A 21,068-nucleotide genomic window follows, 5' to 3' on the forward strand; every position below is an offset into this window, starting at 1 on the left:
ACGTTTGCTCCTGCACATAAATAACACCATGGTAATTCTGCTGAAAACAGCGTCAGTCCGGGTTAGTTCCATTCAAATCATGCAAGTTAAAGTCCAAAACAAGGGCAAAAGTGTTTGGAGAAGTAGATACGATGGAGACGTATCAACTCCCCCAAGCTTAAACCTTTGCTTGTCCTCAAGCAATTCAGTTGACAAACTGAAAGTGATAAAGAAAAACTTTTACAAACTCTGTTTGCTCTTGTTGTTGTAAATATGTAAAGCCAGCATTCAAGTTTTCAGCAAAGATTAAAACTAACCATATTCACAATAACACATAGGTCTCAAGTTTACTCTTATCAATAGCATAATCAACTAGCGAGCCATAATAATAATTCTCGGATGACAACACTTTCTCAAAACAATCATAATATGATATAACAAGATGGTATCGCGCTAGCCCTTTTTGAGACCGCAAAACATAAATGCAGAGCACCTTTAAAGACCAAGGACCGACTAGACATTGTAATTCATGGTAAAAGAGATCCAGTCAAGTCATACTCAATGTAAATTATCAATAATGAATGCAAATGATAGCGGTGCTCTCTAACTGGTGTTTTTTCATAAGAGGATGATGATTCAGCATAAAAATTAATAGATAGGCCCTTCACAGAGGGAAGCAGGGATTTGTAGAGGTGCCAGAGCTCGGTTTTGAAACAGAGGTGAATAATATTTTGAGCGGTATACTTTCATTGTCAACATAACAACCAAGAGATGGCAATATCTTCCATGCTACACACATTATAGGCGGTTCCCAAACAGAATGGTAAATTTTATACTCCCCCTTCCACCAACAAGCATCAATCCATGGCTTGCTCGAAAAAACGAGCGCCTCCAACTAACAAGAGTCCTAGAGGGAGTTTTGTTTGCAATTATTTTGATTTAGTTTGCATAAAGCAGGGGACTGGGCATCCCGGTGACAAGCCATTTATCTCATGAGTGAGGAGCGGAGTCCACTCCTCTTGAGAATAACCCGCCTAACATGGAAGATACAGACAGCCCTAGTTGATACATGAGCTATTCGAGCATACAAAACAGGATATTTATTTGAAGGTTTAGAGTTTGGCACATACAAATTTACTTGGAACGGCAGGTAGACATCGTATATAGGTAGGTACAGTGGACTCATGTGGAATAACTTTGGGGTTTAAGGGATTGGATGCACAAGCAGTATTCCCGCTTAGTACAGGTGAAGGCTAGCAAAAGACTGGGAAGCGACCAGCTAGAGAGCGACAACAGTCATGAACATGCATTAAAATTAATCAACACCGAATGCAAGCATGAGTAGGATATAATCCACCATGAACATAAATATCGTGAAGGTTATGTTGATTTTGTTTCAACTACATGCGTGAACATGCGCCAAGTCAAGTCACTTAAATCATTCAGAGGAGGATACCACCCTATCATACCACATCATAACCATTTTAATAGCATGTTGGCATGCAAGGTAAACCATTATAACTCATAGCTAATCAAGCATGGCACAAGAAACTATGATCTCTAATTGTCATTGCAAACATGTTTATTCATAATAGGCCGAATCAGGAACGATGAACTAATCATATTTACAAAAACAAAAGAGGTCGAGTTCATACCAGCTTTTCTCATCTCAATAAGTTCATCATATAATCATCATTATTGCCTTTCACTTGCATGACCGAAGGATGTGGATAATAATAATAGTGCACGTGCATTGGACTAAGCTGGAATCTGCAAGCATTCAATAAACAAGAGAAGACAAGGCAATATGGGCTCTTTTGTCAGATCAACAATAATGTATATAAGAGCCACTTCAACAATTTAATCATGGTCTTCTCCTATCGACCCCCAAAGAAAAGAAATAAAACTATTTACACGGGAGAGCTCCCAACAAGTAAAGAAGAACGGGAAATCTTTTTGGGTTTTCTTTTTAATTACTACTACAAGCATGGAAATTAAACTAACTAAAAGCTACAACTAATTTTTGGGTTTTTCTTAAGGTTTATTAAACACACAAGAAGAAAGCATAAAAAGGGAAATAAACTAGCATGGATGATACAATGAAAAAGTATGAACACCGACATCTAGCAATGAGTGTGTGAACATAAATGTAATGTCGGTGGGAAATACATACTCCCCCAAGCTTAGGCTTTTGGCCTAAGTTGGTCTATGGCCATGGCTGGCCTGGCGGATATCCATAATAATAGTTGGGGTCGTACTGAGAAGAAGAAGAGGAAGACTCCGCTTGCCACTAGCTGACAACCATCTCCGGATCTCACTGGTAATTAGACTGTCGTGAAGGATCAACATGTGGTTTCGGTTCTGGCTCCACGGTTGGTGCAGGGTTCCGGTAGGCGTGAATAGCCTTCAACAGAACAAGGTACGTGCCTACAGATAAATCAAACAAAGAAGGAGCAGGCAGGGTAATAGTCTCAGGATGATGTTTGTTAAAGAACAATTGATATTTAAGCTCTCCTTCCCTATTCTTAACAATAAAATCATGTTCCACCATACTTTTATAATCTAGATAAACACGAGGCAACACTTTTTCTTCCTTCTCATAATGCCTAATAGGTATGTTAAAATGTGCAGCTAGGCGTGAAGCATAGATGCCTCCAAAGATGGGGCCCTTTGTACGGTTCAGACTTAACCGTTTAGCAATAATGCCGCCCATACTAACAGAGTTATCACCATATAAACCGTGGAGCAAAATAATAATATCAGGGATACTAAGGTTTCCACAGTTTCCGCGACCAATTAAACAACGACTAGCAAATAATGCAAAGTAACGTAAAACAGGAAAATGTATGCTAGTGATTCGTGCATCGGAAACCTTCCTTGTTTCCCCTACAGTGATAGTATCAATGAACCCTCCACATCATCGTGATGTGGTTCTTTTGTCTTGCCCTCAAAAGGGACTAAACAAACCCGACAAAAATCATAAAGTGACATCTCCTTATGCTCATCATATAAATGAAACTCCACCGTAGGTGGTGAGCTCCTAGAATGGAAATGAAAGTTTTGCACAAAGGTATTTGTGAGTAAGAGATATTGATTGCATTGGTCGTGGAGGAAAGCGGTGAGGCCTACATTTTTAGCTAATTCATGAAAATCTTCATAAATCCCGGCTGCTCTCAAGAAATCATCGGAAGGCCATTCACACGCCCGAATCTCCGCGGTGCGAGGAAGATTATACTTAGGCTTTGGTGCCTTTTCCTTCGAGCTTTGGCTCGATGAGCCCCTCAAAAGTCTCCTCATCATTTTCTGAAAAATTCTGAAAATTTTAGTAACATGAAAATAAATGTAAACCAAACTCAATAATATTGATAGCAACTACTCCTACAAGTGCCTAGGGCCTATATCATGCATTAAAACTACTTTTGACCATATAAATTTGACATGCAAGCTCAAGAACAGGGTCACCTAAGCAGCAAAAATTTGCAATGAATAAAGCACTAGAACAAAAACTAATTGGACCAATGGAGGAGTCACATACCAAGGAACAATCTCCCCAAGCAGTTTTGTGAGAGGTGCTTTGAGCAAGGAGATCGAAAATGGCAGCAAAGTGAGCTAGAACTCGTGCTTGAGCTGGATATTCGTGTTTGGGGTAGGAAGAAGGAGTGTATGGGTGGAAGGATAAGTGGAGGAGGGCCACCGTGGGCCCACGAGGCAGGGGGCGCGCCCAGGGGTTAGGGCGCGCCCTCCACCCTCGTGGGCAGGTGGTTGACCCCCTGCTGTGTTCTCAGTGCCAAATATTCTAAAATATTCTAGAAAAAAATCATATTTAAATTTCAGGGCATTTGGAGAAATTTTATTTTCGGGGTATTTTTATATTGCACGGATAATCAGACAGACAGAAAAATATTTATTTTTATTTTATTTAATATAAATAACAGAAAGTAAAAGGAGGGTACAGAAGGTTGTGCCTTCTAGTTTCATGCATCTCATGCCCATCAAAAGGAATCCACTAACAAGGTTGATCAAGTCTTGTTAACGAACTCATTCCGAATAACATGGAACCGGAGAAATTTCGAATAACACTATGTTACCTCAGTGGGGATATGCACATCCCCAATAATAAGAATATCATATTTCTTCTTGATAGTAGGAAGAGGAAATTCAAAACCTCCAAATATAATCGATGGAATTTTTCCAATAGAGTTGATACTATGAACTTGCAGATCAAAAAAAAGATACTATGAACTTGAGGTTGTTTCCTCGGAAAGTGTACCGTATGATCATTATCATTAACATGAAAAGTGACATTGCCTTTAGTGCAATCAATAACAGCCCCTGCAGTATTCAAAAAGGGTCTTCCAAGAATAATAGACATACTATCGTCCTCGGGAATATCAAGAATAACAAAGTCCGTTAAAATAGTAACGTTTGCAACTACAACATGCACATCCTCAGAAATACCGACAGGTATAGCAGTTGATTTATCAGCCATTTGCAAAGATATTTCAGTAGGTGTCAACCTCTTCAAATCAAGTCTACGATATAAAGAGAGAGGCATAACACTAACACCGGCTCCAAGATCACATAAAGCAATTTTAACATAGTTTCTTTTAATAGAGCATGGTATAGTGGGTACACCGGGATCTCCAAGTTTCTTTGGTATTCCACCCTTAAAAGTGTAATTAGCAAGCATGGTGGAAATTTCAGCTTCCGGTATCTTTCTTTTATTTGTAATTATATCTTTCATGTACTTAGCATAAGGATTGGTTTTGAGTATATCAGTTAATTGCATACGCAAAAAGATAGGTCTAATCATTTCAGCAAAGCGCTCAAAATCCTCATCATCCTTTTTCTTGGATGGTTTGGGAGGAAAAGACATGGGTTTCTGAACCCATGGTTCTCTTTCTTTACCATGTTTCCCAGCAACAAAGTCTTTCTTATCATAACGTTGATTCTTTGATTGTGAGTTATCAAGATCAACAGCAGGTTCAATTTCTATATCATTATCATTACTAGGTTGAGAATCATTATGAACATTATCATTAACATTATCACTAGTTTCAGGTTCATTACCAGATTGAGTTTCAGCATCAGAAATAGAAATATCATTTGGATTCTCAAGTGTTTCAACAATAGGATCACTAGAAGCACGCAAAGTCTTATCATTTTTCTTTTTATTCTTTTTAGAAGAACTAGGTACATCTATATTATTTCTCTGAGAATCTTGCTCAATTCTCTTAGGGTGGCCTTCAGGATACAAAGGTTCCCGAGTCATTCTACCAGTTCTAGTAGCCACTCTAACAACATTATCATTATCTTTACTATTCAATTCATTGAGCAAATCATTTTGAGCTTTAAGTACTTGTTCTACTTGAGTGGTAACCATAGAAGCATGTTTACTAATAAGTTGAAGTTCACCTTTAACATTAGCCATATAATCACCCAAGTGTTCAAGCATATTTGAATTGTATTTCAATTGTCTACCAAAATAAGCATTAAAGTCTTCTTTCTTAGCCATAAATTTATCAAACTCATCTAAGCATGGGCTAGCAAATTTAGTAAATGGGATTTCAGCTTTATCATATCTATAGAGAGAATTTACCTTTACTACCTGTGTCAGGTTATCAAGACCATGTATTTCTTCAATAGGAGGTAAATTCTTAACATCTTCAGCTTTAATACCTTTTTCTTTCATAGATTTCTTTGCCTCTTGCATATCTTCAGGACTAAGAAATAGAATACCCCTCTTCTTCGGAGTTGGTTTAGGAATAGGCTCAGGAATTGGCTCCGGAGGTGTCCAATTATTTTCATTTGTCAACATATTATTCAATAGAATTTCAGCTTCATCCGGTGTTCTTTCCCTGAAAACAGAACCAGCACAACTATCCAGGTAATCTCTGGAGGCATCGGTTAGTCCATTGTAATAGATATCAAGTATTTCATTTTTCTTAAGAGGATGATCAGGCAAAGCATTAAGTAATTGGAGAAGCCTCCCCCAAGCTTGTGGGAGACTCTCTTCTTCAATTTGCACAAAATTATATATATCCCTTAAAGTAGCTTGTTTCCTATGAGCAGGGAAATATTTAGCAGAGAAGTAATAAATCATATCCTGGGGACTACGCACACAACCAAGATCAAGAGAATTAAACCATATCTTAGCATCACCCTTTAATGAGAACGAAAATATTTTAAGGATATAAAAGTAACGAGTTCTCTCATCTTTAGTGAACAGGGTGGCTATATCATTCAATTTAGTAAGATGTGCCACAACAGTTCCAGATTCATAACCATGAAAAGGATCAGATTCAACCAAAGTAATTATATCAGGATCAACAGAGAATTCATAATCCTTATCAGTAACAAAGATAGGTGAAGTAGCAAAAGCAGGTTCAGGTTTCATTCTAGCATTTAGAGATTGCTTACTCCATTTAGCTAATAACCTTTTGAGTTCATTTCTATTTTTTTGCAAGCTAAAATAGCTAAAGAAGCTTCTTGATAAAAGACATAACCCTTAGGAATAACTAGTGATTCTTCATCATCACTTTCATCAGTATCATCAGATTCAATATTTTCAATTTCTCTAGCCCTAGCAAGTTGTTCATCAAGAAAATCACTAAGTGGCATAGTAGTATCAGGCATAGAGGTAGTTTCATCATAAGTATCATGCATAGCAGAAGTGGCATCATCAATAACATGTGAAATATCAGAACGAATAGCAGAAGCAGGTGTAGGCGTCGCAAGCTTACTCAAAACAGAAGGTGAATCAAGTGCAAAGCTAGGTGGCAGTTCCTTACATCCCCTCGTAGTTGAGGGATAGATCTTGGTTTTTGGATCTCTCAAGTTCTTCATAATGATAAGCAGATATATATCCCAAGTGACTCAAAGAACAGAGCTATGCTCCCCGACAACGGCGCCATAAAATAGTCTTGATAACGCACAAGTATAGGGGATCACAACAGTTTTCGAGGGTAGAGTATTCAACCCAAATTTATTGATTCAACACAAGGGGAGCCAAAGAATATTCTCAAGTATTAGCAGCTGAGTTGTCAATTCAACCACACCTGGAAACTTAATATCTGTAGCAAAGTAATATGATAGTGGTGATAACGGTACCAAAAGGTAACAATAGTAAAAGTAATGTTTTTGGTATTTTGTAGTGATGATAGCAATAGCAACGGAAAAGTAAATAAGCGAAGAACAATATATGGAAAGCTCGTAGGCAATGGATCGGTGATGGAGAATTATGCCGGATGCGGTTCATCATGTAACAGTCATAACCTAGGGTGACACAGAACTAGCTCCAGTTCATTGATATAATGTAGGCATGTATTCCGAATATAGTCATACATGCTTATGGAAAAGAACTTGCATGACATCTTTTGTCCTACCCTCCCGTGCCAGCGGGGTCCTTATGGAAACTAAGGGATATTAAGGCCTCCTCTTAATAGAGAACTGGAACAAAGCATTAAAACATAGTGAATACATGAACTCCTCAAACTACGGTCATCACCGGTAAGTATCCCGATTATTGTCACTTCGGGGTTAACGGATCATAACACATAATAGGTGACTATAGACTTGCAAGATAGGATCAAGAACACTCATATATTGATGAAAACATAATAGCTTCAGATCTGAAATCATGGCACTCGGGCCCTAGTGACAAGCATTAAGCGTAGCAAAGTCATAGCAACATCAATCTCAGAACATAGTGGACACTAGGGATCAAACCCTAACAAAACTAACTCGATTACATGATAGATCCCATCCAACCCATCACGGTCCAGCAAGCCTAAGATGGAATTACTCACGCACGGCGGTGAGCATCATGAAATTGGTGATGGAGGATGGTTGATGATGACGATGGCGACGGATTCCCCTCTCCGAAGCCCCGAACGAACTCTAGATCAGCCCTCCCGAGAGGTTTTAGGGCTTGGCGGCGGCTCCGTATCGTAAAACGCGATGATTTCTTCTCCCTGGTTTTTTTCTCCCCAAAACACAAAATATGGAGTTGGAGTTGGAGTCGGAGAGGCAACAAGGGGCCCACGAGGTAGGGGCGCGCCCCCCACCCTCGTGGGAAGGTGGTGGGCCCCCTGGCCTTCATCTTTTGCAGGTATTTTTCATATTTTCTGAAAAGTTGCTCCGTGAAGTTTCAGGTCATTCCGAGAACGTTTGCTCCTACACATAAATAACACCATGGTAATTCTGCTGAAAACAGCGTCAGTCCGGGTTAGTTCCATTCAACATGCAAGTTAGAGTCCAAAACAAGGGCAAAAGTGTTTGGAAAAGTAGATATGACGGAGACATATCAGATAGCATTCCGGAGATCTACGTGGCTCCGAAGTCTAGCGAACGACATTCCCCAAAAGGAGGGAGTGTGCCTGTTCCGCCGGTGACCTCTATCCAACCAGAGGCACCGGATAGTCTACTGGAGGCGCTACGAGGCGCCTCTATTGTGGATGAACACCGCGCCCTTATGGGCACGGTAATAGAGAAGGTCCAGTTCGTCAAAAGCGGACTAACCAAAGCTTGCACTAGCCTTCTATCGGGCTTTGAGGTAAGTAATGCGTTTGTAGGAAGAATATCACAGTATAGACAGTAGCCCCTGATGCTCTGTTTGGTGTTCGGGAAGAAAAAGCCGAACAGAGGATCAAGAAGAAATATCGCAGAAGTCTAACATAAGTTGTCTATGTGAATAAGCAGGTATCGCTGCAGGCTACCACTGCTCATGCTGCGGAGGTCTCCGGACTGAAGCGGAAACTGGAGCGGGCCGAGGAGGAGCTCGGCCTCGTGAAGAAGCAGCTGGAGGATAGCCAAGGTATGCAGTAACCTGCGGGTACATTTTAAGAAAAATATGAATAGTCCATCCGGACTGAGGTGTCATAAACTTTATTAGGGTCCACGACTGAGGTGGCAGCCCTCGAGAAGGCGCTAGCCGAGTCCGAGGACAAAGCGGCAAAGGAACGCGCCACGTGCGAGAAGCACGGGGCCCAGGTTGGCGAGGCGCAGCAACAGCTCCATGGCGCGATCGAGAGATTTGAGTCCTTGGAGCGCGATTGTAAGGCACAAGAGTCCGAACTGGCGAAGGCCCACCAGAGCGCCCAGGATGCACGAGCCGAAGCCCAGAACGTGCTCCAGGAAATTTAGGCGGCCAAGGAGATTGTGGCGGTTAATTCTTTCACCATGAAAAGCAAGTATGTAGAACAAACGTTTCCTTGTACTTATCCGAATTTAGGTTTTCCAGGGGCATTTACGGATCTGCCACACAGTATATCAGATGCTGCCGAGCACTATAGAGCCGAAGAAGGGATGTCTACAATGAAGCTATCCTGGTCCCAATATCTTGGACCCGAACATCCGTTGCCCTTCAGCGACCAACTAAAGCAGTTGGTCGAGCTGCACAGGTCGGCAGAGCTAGCCATGAAGGACCTGATAGTCCGGCTGTGTCCTGCCGAGCCTATACCGAGCAGCTACTTCGGACTTGTTAAGCGGCTTGTAAGTGCCTGTCCGTGGCTCGAATCCGTGAAGCGGTCGGTCTGTATTGAAGGTGCGCGTATGGCATTTGCCCGCGTCAAGACGCATTGGGCAAAGCTGGATGCCAAGAAGCTGATGACCGAGGGGCCGCCGGAGGGCAAGGAGCATCGTCGACCCGAGCTCTATTTTGATGGCGTCCTGGAGGGGTCCCGCCTTGTGGCAGAGCGATGTTCGAAGGATGTCATATTCCCATGAGAACATTTGTATTACCCTGTCCTGTAATATGGAACAATGATGTTATGTATTATAATGCTTGCGATTTACATTTTACCTCCTGTGCGGCCGTTTATGAAATCTGAGGGTTGACCAGTCGTCGGCTTCTGCCCCCACGTAGATAGTACGGGGGTGTTCGGGATAAATCTAAACACTCTTTACTCCACATTCTGGTCCTTAAAGGAGGTGTTTAGCGCAACGAACAAGGCAATCAGACTATGCGGCCTTTACCACCCTCACTCAGCCATAGAAGTTTGACAATTAAGAAAGTTGGCGAAGCCCCTAGTATTTGGAAGGCCGAACTAGGGGCGTTATACATGCCTATTCGGAGGAACCGATTCTTCGCAAGAAGCGGAAAAAATCTCTAATGATTTGGAACCTCTCGAACAGCTGACCAGCTCTCGCCGCATCATGACAGTCCGTTTTCGGCTTTCTCTACTGAGGTGCTTGTCCGGAAGAACCGGGACACAATCGCAGTAGTTCTTCCTTTACTACCCTAGCCGATATAGTGGAATGTAAGGTAGTAAGCACAGGAGCCGGGCAACCCAACTATTGACCAAAGACATGATTCGGAGCCGATGCACATAATGCTATAAGTTCGGGGTGCCGAACTATACTAGAAAAGTGTTCGGACTTTTATTGTCATAATGCGGGGTGTAATGAAGCCCCTGGTGCAGTAATACGTACCGTGGTGTACGTGTGCAATAAGTAATATATACAAAGGTGAGGAAACAGAAAAATTAAGTAATAAGCTGACGCCACCATTTATTCACCATTGTGATGTAATTAGTACGTCGAGGCGTACTTTGTGCAAGTAATGCGATAAGCAAGTAAAGCTATTTAGCATGCCGCAACCAAGGGCGAGCTGCGTGCGGGTATGTAAAACAAGTATGGCAATCGTTTTGTAGAGACCACCTGGGGATTCCCTTGTGTGCCAGAGCTCCTTGCCTCATTGGTGTGTTCTGCAAGTGGGTCGTCCGCATAGACCTCGAAAAGAGAAAAAACCCTTAAAAAGAAAAAGTAAAGGTGTGCGAATCCCAGGGCCGGTCAAGCCGCACTGTGGATTGCGAGCGAGTTATGCCTCCGTCAGTACCCATGGGATTTTGAGTGCGTAGTTATGTACGCGCGGTACGGATGCCATTTTCTCATCGGGGCTGGGACGGAGGCCGAATTTACTAATTCAGCTCTTGACGAATCGAGCTGCCCTGTTGCAGTGTAGTCCGGACCTTCTTAACGATGTCCAGGGGCTCGGCGACCGGATTGTGGTGCCGCTTAAGAAGGCCGCTCTGTACTTCTGCTGCTAGGGCTATGGTATGCTCCTCTATACGGAGGGAACGTTCCGTGTTTCCATTTACTGTAATGACTCCGTGTGGACCGGGCATCTTGAGCTTGAGATAAGCATAATGTGGCACCGCGTTGAATCTAGCAAACATGGTTCGTTCGAGCAGTGCGTGGTAGCCGCTGCAGAAGGGGACGATATCGAAGATTAGCTCTTCGCTTCAGAAGTTATCCGGGGAACCGAAGACCACCTCCAGCGTGATTGAGCCCGTACAACGGGCCTCTACGCCTGGTATAACTCCTTTAAAGGTAGTTATCGTGGGCTTGATTTGTGAGGGATTAATGCCCATTTTGCGTACTGTATCCTGATAGAGCAGGTTCAGGCTGCTATCATCGTCCATTAGGACTCGTGTCATGTGAAATCCGTCAATGATTGGGTCGAGTACCAATGTGGCCGAACCGCCATGACGGATGCTAGTTGGATGATCACAACGATCAAAGGTGATTGGGAATGACGACCATGGGTTGAATTTTGGGGCGACTGGCTCTACCGCATAAATGTCCCTGACTGCGCGCTTGCGCTCCCTTTTGGGTATGTGTGTAGCATATATCATGTTCACGTTTTGACTTGAGGCGGGAATGTCTTCTGCCCCCAGTGTTCGGCTACCGGGGCTCCTCGTCATCGTCCTCGCTCTGCGATTCCCCTTCCTTGTTTCTGCTATTTACCTTGCTCGCTTGCTTAAAGACCAGGCAATCTCTGTTAGTATGGTTGGCCGGTTTGTCTGGGTGCCAATATGGCACAGACGATCGAGTATGCGGTCCAAGATGGATGGTCCTCCGCCGTTCCTTTTATAGGGCTTCTTTCGCTAGCCGGACTTGGAGCCACTGAATCCGGCGTGAACTGTAGTGTCATCGGTGTTATCGCCATTGCTTCGGCGTTTGTGTCTATTTCACCGGAGCTTGCCCGTGCTGTTCTTGGCCTCAGAGGGGCCAGTCTCGCTGGCTGTGTTTTTGCTACGAGCCAACCAGCTGTCCTCACCCGCGCAAAAGCAGGTCATGAGTGTCGTAAGGGCTGCCATGGACTTCAGCTTTTCTTGGCCAAGGTGGCGTGCTAGCCATTCGTCATGGATGCTGTGTTTAAAGGCCGCTAGGGCTTCGGCATCCGGCAGTCAACGATCTGGGTTTTTTGGTTAGGAACCTGGTCCAGAATTTTCTGGCTCATTCTCCAGTTTGTTGAAATTGTGGCTTAAGTCATCGGCATCGGGTGGCCGGACATATGTACCTTGGAAGTTGTCAAGGAAGGCTTGTTCCAAGTCCTCCCAGCTGCCCATGGAATTCTCGGGCAGGCTATTTTGCCAGTGTCGATCTGGCCCTTTGAGCTTTAGTGGGAGGTATTTGATGGCGTGGAGGTCGTCTCCACGGGCCATGTGGATGTGGAGAATAAAGTCCTCAATCCATACTGTGGGATCGATTGTTCCGTCATATGATTCAATATTGATGGGCTTGAACCCCTCGGGGAATTCGTGATCCAGCACCTCATCTGTGAAGCAGAGAGGGTGTGCGGCGCCTCTATATTGGGCCGCATCATGACGCACCTCCCATGAAGTCCGTCTGCGGTTATCGGCCCGGGTGTGACTAGGTTTGTCACATCCGAATAGGTAGCCGTTATCCCGAGTCGGCAAGCGTCCTCTCGATCCGTAGATTGGTCTGGTGTGTCTTGCTCTACTGTCCAGATCCTGCCGAAGGTCGTATGTATGGTACCGAGCTGTTCTGTCCTTGTTTTTGCGAGGCGATGGGGCGGGCTGTTGTTCGGCCTGAGTTGCCGTTTTATCCCGACTGCGGGGTGGTCGGTCTGCCGCACTATCCCGACCACGTGGTGGTCGGTCTGCATTGCGTGAGGGAGGTATGGGATCTGGTGCCTCCTCATCGAACTGAGGTAGCAGTCTGCACCTTGGGTAACTCTTGGCTGGGCGCTCGAGGCCGTATTCTTCGGCTGCCAAGACATCACTCCATCTGTCAATGAGTAGGTCTTGATCAGCTTCGAGCTGCTACTGCTTCTTCTTTAGGCTTCTTGTAGTGGCTATTAGCTGGCGCTTGAAGTGCTCCTGCTCGAGGGGTGCCTCAGGCACGATGAAGTCCTCATTGCCGAGGCTCTCATCATCCTTAGAGACTGGACGATAAGTATCATCATCTGGGTCATTGGGCATGGCCTGTTTATCAGGGTTATCTTGCCCGTTGTCTTGTTCCTCCAGTTTGGATGCAGCCCCGACAGGGTCTTCATTGTTTTCGGCGTCGCCCGGAGTACTATTTTCTCCGGTGCCAGTGTTGCCATCTTTTGAGCGACGAGGCTTAGAGCGGCGTTTAGGGTGCCGGCGCTTGGACTGTGTCTCAGAAGGTTTATTCGCAACTGGATCTCCTTTGTCATCGTCGCTAGCTTCTTTAGGTGTGTCGACCATGTACACATCGTATGAAGAGGTGGCCATCCAACGTCCAGTAAATGGTGGGTCTTGGCCTTGCTCCTTGTCGGCATCGTCATCCATACCGTCGATGTCTTCGAAGCCGTAATCAAGCACATCGGTTAAGTCATTGACAGTGGCTATGAAGTGGGTGGCGGGTGGGAAGCAAAATTTCCCATCATCAGCCTCTGGCTCGAACCGAACATAGTTCGGCTGTGAGTCCTTCTCCAAGGACAAATTTTTTAAAAAGTTTAGCACATTGCCCAAAGGTGAGTGCTGGAAGATGTCTGCGGCGCTAAATTCGAAAATCGATAACCGATCCAGCTCGGTGTCCGCAGGCGTACCCAGTCCGGAACTTATAGCCGGAGACGAGTTCGGAGTTCCATTGACGCAAATATTGCAGGGTGCCGAGTCCGTATGCGGCTCCAACGCCGCGGACTCTGTGGCCTCGGATGGCACGATCTGCTTCGGATCTAAGGCCGTTGCAGCAACAGGGACCATCTCCTGGATGTGATCCGATGACAGATTTAAGTCATGTTCATCGGGGCGAGGGGGAGCGATCGCTGCGGTCTCAAATCCATTGAAGATCAAGTCTCCATGGATATCCGCGACGTAGTTCAAGCTTCCAAATTTGACCTGGTGGCCACGGGCGTAGTGATACGTCTCCAACGTATCTATAATTTTTGATTGCTCCATGCTATTATATAATATATTTTGGATGTTAATGGGCTTTATTTTACACTTTTATAACATTTTTGGGACTAACCTACTAACCGGAGGCCCAGCCCAAATTGCTGTTTTTTTGCCTATTTTAGGGTTTTGAAGAAAAGGAATATCAAACGGAGTCCAAACGGAATTAAACCTTCGGGAACGTGATTTTCTCAACCAACGTGATCCAGGAGACTTCGAGTGGGCGTAAAGAAACAAGGGAGGAAGGCACGAGGCAGGGGGGTGCGCCTACCCCCCTAGGCGCGTCCTCCACCCTCGTGGGCCCTCCGTTGCTCCACCGATGTACTTCTTCCTCCTATATAAGTCCATGTACCCCCCAAACATCCAGGAGCACCACGAAAACCTATATCCACCGCCGCAACCTTCTGTACCCGAGAGATCCCATCTTGGGGCCTTTTCCGGAGCTCCGTCAGAGGGGGCATTGATCACGAAGGGCCTCTACATCAACTCCATGGCCTCTCCGGTGATGTTTGAGTAGTTTACTTCAGACCTACGGGTCCATAGTTATTTGCTAGATGGCTTCTTCTCTCTCTTTGGATCTCAATACAAAGTTCTCCTCTATCTTCTTGGAGATCTATTCGATGTAATCTTCTTTTGTGGTGTGTTTGTCAAGATCCGATGAATTGTGGGTTTACGATCCAGATTATATATGAACAATATTTGATTCTCCTCTGAATTTTTTGATGTATGATTGGTTTATCTTTGCAAGTCTCTTCAAATCAGTTTGGTTTGGCCTACTAGATTGATCTTTATTGCAATGGGAGAAGTGCTTAACTTTGGGTTCAATCTTGCGGTGCTCGATCCCAGTGACAGAAAGGGAACCGACACGTATTGTATTGTTGCCATCGAGGATAAAAAGATGGGGTTTATATCATATTGCATGAGTTTATCCCTCTACATCATGTCATCTTCCTTCAAGCATTACTCTGTTCTTATGAACTTAATACTCTAGATGCATGCTGGATAGCGGTCGGTGTGTGGAGTAATAGTAGTAGATGCAGGCAGGAGTCGGTCTACTTGTGTCGGACATGATGCCTATATACATGATCATACCTAGATATTCTCATATCTATGCTCAATTCTATCAATTGCTCGATAGTAATTCGTTTACCCACCATAATACTTATGCTCTTGAGAGAAGCCACTAGTGAAACCTATGGCCCCCGGGTCTATCTTCCATCATATTAATCTTCCAATACTTAGTTATTTCTTTTTCCCTTTTATTTTACTTTGCATCTTTATCATAAAATACCAAAAACATTATCTTATCATATTTATCAGATCTCACTCTCGTAAGTGACCGTGAAGGGCTTGACAACCCCTTTATCGCGTTGGTTGCGAGGTTCTTATTTGTTTATGTAGGTGCATGGGACTTGAGCATGATCTCCTACTGGATTGATACCTTGGTTCTCAAAAACTGAGGGAAATACTTACGCTACTTTGCTGCATCACCCTTTCCTCTTCAAGGGAAAACCAACGCAGTGCTCAAGAGGTAGCAAGAAGGATTTCTGGTGCCGTTGCCGTGGAGATTCGCGCCAAGTCAAGTCAAGATTTGACTCCCAACAACGAGTCATTTCAGGTGCCATTGCTAAGTCAAGACATACCAAGTACCCATCACAAACCCTTATCCCTCGCATTACATTATTTGCCATTTGCCTCTCGTTTTCCTCTCCCCCACTTCACCCTTGCCGTTTTATTCGCCCTCTCTTTTCCGCTGTCGCTTTCTTGCTTGCCTTGTCATTATGGCTAGTCCCCTATCCTCTCTGTTGTTTCCTGAGAATGAGGTTCTTAATTTTAAACAAAGGGAGGGAGAAGATCTAAAAGATGCTTGGTATAGAATTTGCAATGCTCAAAATAGATATACCAGGAAGCAATCTACTTCCATTCTTCTTCGCAATTTTTATGTAGGCGCTACTCCTTGGTATAGATATATTCTTGATACCATTACCGGAGGGAATTTCTTGGGTATCCATACTTTTGATTCTTATAATGCAATGATAGATTTGTTTGGCTCACCACCTCTTTTAGTTAATGGAACTATGTTAACTTTGGAACATGTTATGCAAAGGCTTGAAATTATTGATAATAAAGTTGCTAATGTAGAGTTTATTGAGAATTTGGATAAAAAGATCCACAACCAAATTACCCGATATGGATCTAAGGTGGGAGTTACTCTGAAATTTTTTAAGGAAAAAGAACCCATAGTTAATGAAAGAATAGATCAAGATTCTACTAGAATCGATAAACTTGAGGGAATTATCACCAACTTGGGATCCGCTTTTTATTCCGTTAAAAATACTCCAAATCCTCCTACTAAAATTGCCAAGCTTGTTTATGTTCCTAAAAATAAGGGTGAATCCTCTAGTAAGGAAACTGCAGATTTAAAATCAATAAGTGTTCATCCCAATCTTTTTGCTATCATTAAGGAACTGTTTGCTACAAATGATTTTCTTGATTTTGTGCCTAGGAGTTTGATAATTAATAAAAAGAAAGAAACTCCTAAGATTTATAGGTGTCTCATTTAAGAATTACCTACCAAAGATGGTAATACCTAGATCTATCTTCGCTTTTATGCCTAGCTAAGGGCGTTAAACGATAGCGCTTGTTGGGAGGAAACCCAATTTTATTTTTATTCCTTTCCTTTTGCTACTGTTTAATAATAAATAATTTATCTAGCCTCTGTTTTGGTTGTGTTTTTTGTGTTTAATTAGTGTTTGTGCCAAGTAGAACCGTTGGGAAGACTTGGGGAAAGTCTTTTTGATCTTGCTGTAAAAAACAGAAACTTTAGCGCTCACGAGAACTGCTGCCATTTTTATTTGGAAGGTGATATTTAGTTAATTATTTTTGAAGATGATTAATAGATAAATTCCTCACGTCCATAAATTTATTTTAGAATTTTTGGGCTTCCAGAGTTTGCGTTAGCTACATATTACTACAGACTGTTCTGTTTTTGACAGATTCTGTTTTTCATGTGTTGTTTGCTTATTTTGATGAATCTATGGCTAGTAAAAGAGTTTATAAACCATAGAGAAGTTGGAATACAGTAGGTTTAACACCAATAAAAATAAATAATGAGTTCATTACAGTACCTTGAAGTGGTGTTTTGTTTTCTTTCGCTAATGGAGCTCATGAGATTTTCTATTTTGAGTTTTGAGTTTTCTTTCGCCTTTTCCGGAGCTCCACCGGAGGGAGCATTGATCACGGAGGGCCTCTACATCAACTCCATGGCCTCTCCGGTGATGTGTGAGTAGTTTAATTCAGACCTACGGGTCCGTAGTTATTAGCTAGATGGCTTCTTCTCTGTCTTTGGATCTCAATACAAAGTTCTCCTCGATCTTCTTGGAGATCTATTCGATGTAATCTTCTTTTGCGGTGTGATTGTCGAGATCCGATGAATTGTGGGTTTATGACCCAGATTAGATATGAACAATATTTGATTCTCCTCTGAGTTCTTTTATGTATGATTGGCTTATCTTTGCAAGTCTCTTTGAATTATCAGTTTGGTTTGGCCTATTAGATTGGTGTTTCTTGCAATGGGAGAAGTGCTTAGCTTTGGGTTCAATCTTGCGGTGCTCGATCCCAGTGACAAAAAGGGAACCGACACGTATTGTATTGTTTCCATCGAGGATAAAAAGATGGGGTTTATATCATATTGCATGAGTTTATCCCTCTACATCATGTCATCTTCCTTAAAGCATTAATCTGTTCTTATGAACTTAATACTCTAGATACATGCTGGATAGCGGTCGATGTGTGGAGTAATAGTAGTAGATGCAGGAAGGAGTCAGTCTACTTGTTTCAGATCTGATGCCTATATACATGATCATACCTAGATATTCTCATAACTATGCTCAGTTCTATCAATTGCTCGACAGTAATTCGTTTACCCAACGTAATACTTATGCTCTTGAGAGAAGGCACTAGTGAAACCTATGGCCCCCGGGTCTATCTTCCATCATGTTAATCTTCCAATACTTAGTTATTTCTTTTGCCCTTTTATTTTACTTTGCATCTTTATCACAAAAATACCAAAAATATTATCTTATCATATCTATCAGATCTCACTCTCGTAAGTGACCGTGAAGGGCTCGACAACCCCTTTATCGCGTTGGTTGCGAGGTTCTTATTTGTTTGTGTAGGTGCATGGGACTTGAGCATGATCTCATACTGGATTGATACCTTGGTTCTCAAAAACCGAGGGAAATACTTACGCTAGTTTGCTGCATCACCCTTTCCTCTTCAAGGGAAAACCAACGTAGTGCTCAATAGGTAGCACGTAGCTATCGATCTGCTCCATATGGCCAAGCGAGTTGGCTCGCAGTACGAAGCCGCTGAACACGAAAATCTATCTGGGGAGGGAGGTTTCTCCTTGGACAGCGTCACTATAGACGATTGACGGGGCCATCGAACCTTTCGTTGACGGCACTGTGGAACTCTCAATGAAAGCACCAATGTCGGTGTCAAAACCGGCGGATCTTGGGTAGGGGGTCCTGAACTGTGCGTCTCGGATCGATGGTAACAGGAGACGGGGGACACGATGTTTACCCAGGTTCGGGCCCTCTCTATGGAGGTAATACCCTACTTCCTGCTTGATTGATATTGATGAATATGAGTATTACAAGAGTTGATCTACCACGAGATCGTAATGGCTAAACCCTAAAAGCCTAGCATGTATGACTATGGTAATGAGTATATCCTTTCCGGACTGACCCCTCCAATTTATATGGACACCGGGGGGGGGATCTAGGTTTACATAGAGTCAGTTACATAAGAAGGAATCTTCATAGTCGGTTTCCAAGCTTGCCTTCCATGCCAAGGAGAGTCCAATCCGGACACAGGTACAGTCTTCGGCCTTCATGTCTTCACAGCCCATCAATCCGGCCCATGGATAACAGGCCGGACGCCGAGGAGCCCTTAGTCCAGGACTCCCTCAGTCACAGTTGTGAGAATCTGGTCTAGCGGCCGGCTTAGCAGTTTCTCGTGGCCACGGATTCCAGAGAAGAAGACAGCCAAGGGAATGGCGCCGCCTGCAAGCGCGAAGGACGCCAGTGCGGCGACAGGAAAGCTAAGTCATACGAAACTTTTAAGCAATTTCCTTTTAATATATGAGGTTATTGTCCTCGAAGGTCCTGCCCTATGTATGAAAGCCTGCACGCAAAGGGGCCCTTCCGCAATTGGCAATGCCCTTGCTCCGTTTCGAGTCCGCTCAACAGCTCTAGCGGCCGCGTCGAGAGTGGCAGGTAGCCTTCCGCAATTGGCAATGCTCTCGATTCTGACTCGAGTCAAGATAGACAGTTCGAGCGTCCGTGTTGAGAGTGGTAAGGTGGTTCGCTCGGCAGCAAGCACACCCGGCAGGCCATTGGGGATCCGCCCTCAAGGTCCCGCCCTAGGTTTACGCGCCGGCAAGCCTACCCGTTTAACGTAGGGTAAACATACAAAGGGAAGATCGAACAGGAAGATAACATGCATCGTACCAAAAGTGCCGCAGAGTTATATTACATCAATTGTTGCTGCGGTTCTAACTAAAGATAAAAACTGTCTTGGTCATGAACCTGCAGTGACAGTGGAAGACGGGGTGCCTAATCTCGGTGCTGGCCCTCCACCCACTCGATTTCACCGATGCGGCTTTTGGTGGGCTTGATACGCTCCTTGAGCGCCACAAGGTCCACACCCGCCGGCAAGCTGACCAGCGCGGCGTCGAAGTCGAGGTTGGGGTTCCAGTATGCCATCTTGGTGAGAACCTTGGTCATGGCACCCTGGCAAAGACTCCGTGCCTCATTGGCCATCGAGGCCGCCCGGTTGGCATGAAGCCGCTCCAAGGCACCGACAACCCTCTAAAAGAACAGGGTCAGGCTACAGTTGGTGCTCAAGTTCGGCTCTGGGGCATACCTCACATCCGACATCCCCATGGTAGCCAGCTGCGTGGTGGCCTTGTCGGCGACGGCGGCGAGGAGATTGAGCCAGCGGTTCTCGCCGTCCATGTGCTCCTTGTGGGCGAGGGCGTCGTCCTTCCGCAGCTGCTTCTCAGTGTCCAGATTCTTGGTCAGGGTCACCTCCCGGGCCTTGCTCTCCGACAACATCTCCTCGAGACCCTCCAGCTTTAGCTTGAGGTCTTTGATGGAGTTGTTGGCCTCGGAGAGCTCCCTAGCCCTGCTGAGGACCGCGCCCGGTGCCTCCGTCAGAGTGCCGTTGAGCGTGTCCTTCTCCTTGGACAGGGTCAGGACCTGGTTTTTCAGCCTGTCACGCTCCACCTCCAGCTCCTTCATCTTGTCGGCGTGAACCTGAGCCTGGGCATTGAGTGCCTCCCTGTGCCTCTACTCCAGCTCCTGGGTCTGCTCCACGACGAGCTTCTCCACCTCCTCATCCTTGCCGCGGAGCGTTGCAGCAAGCTTCTCCTCACGCGTGGCAAGGTCCTCCTTCTAGGAGTTCAGCGTGGCCTGGTGCTGGGCTCGAGCGGCCTCAGCTGCGGCGGCCAAGTTCTCTACTGTCTCCTGGGCCTTCTCAATGTCGGCCCGATTCATGGGGAGCTCCACCTCGCGCTTGGCCAGCTCGCCCTGGGCGGCCTTCAGCTCCTCAGAAGCTTGGCAGAACCAAGTCTGTGTCTCGGCGACGCGTACCTTGAGGTCCGCCTCCGCCTTGTCCACCGTTGCAGCCTTGGACTTGGCCTTGTCCAGGCGGGCGCGGTGGAGCGCCTGGAGCTTCCGGAAGTTGGCACCCATGGCCTGGAGAAGCCGCTCCTCCTGAGAACCATCGCCACCAGCGCTCGGCTCATCAACAACCTCGAGCCTGGCGGCGGCAAGCACCTCTTCGTCGAACACCTCTCCCTCGATGGGCGCCCTGGAGCTCGATGACCCTGGGAGGTGGATGAAAAGGTCGTCGCTC

This window comes from Triticum urartu, chromosome 7, assembly GCF_003073215.2.
Source record: "Triticum urartu cultivar G1812 chromosome 7, Tu2.1, whole genome shotgun sequence".
NCBI classification, from domain to species: domain Eukaryota; kingdom Viridiplantae; phylum Streptophyta; class Magnoliopsida; order Poales; family Poaceae; genus Triticum; species Triticum urartu.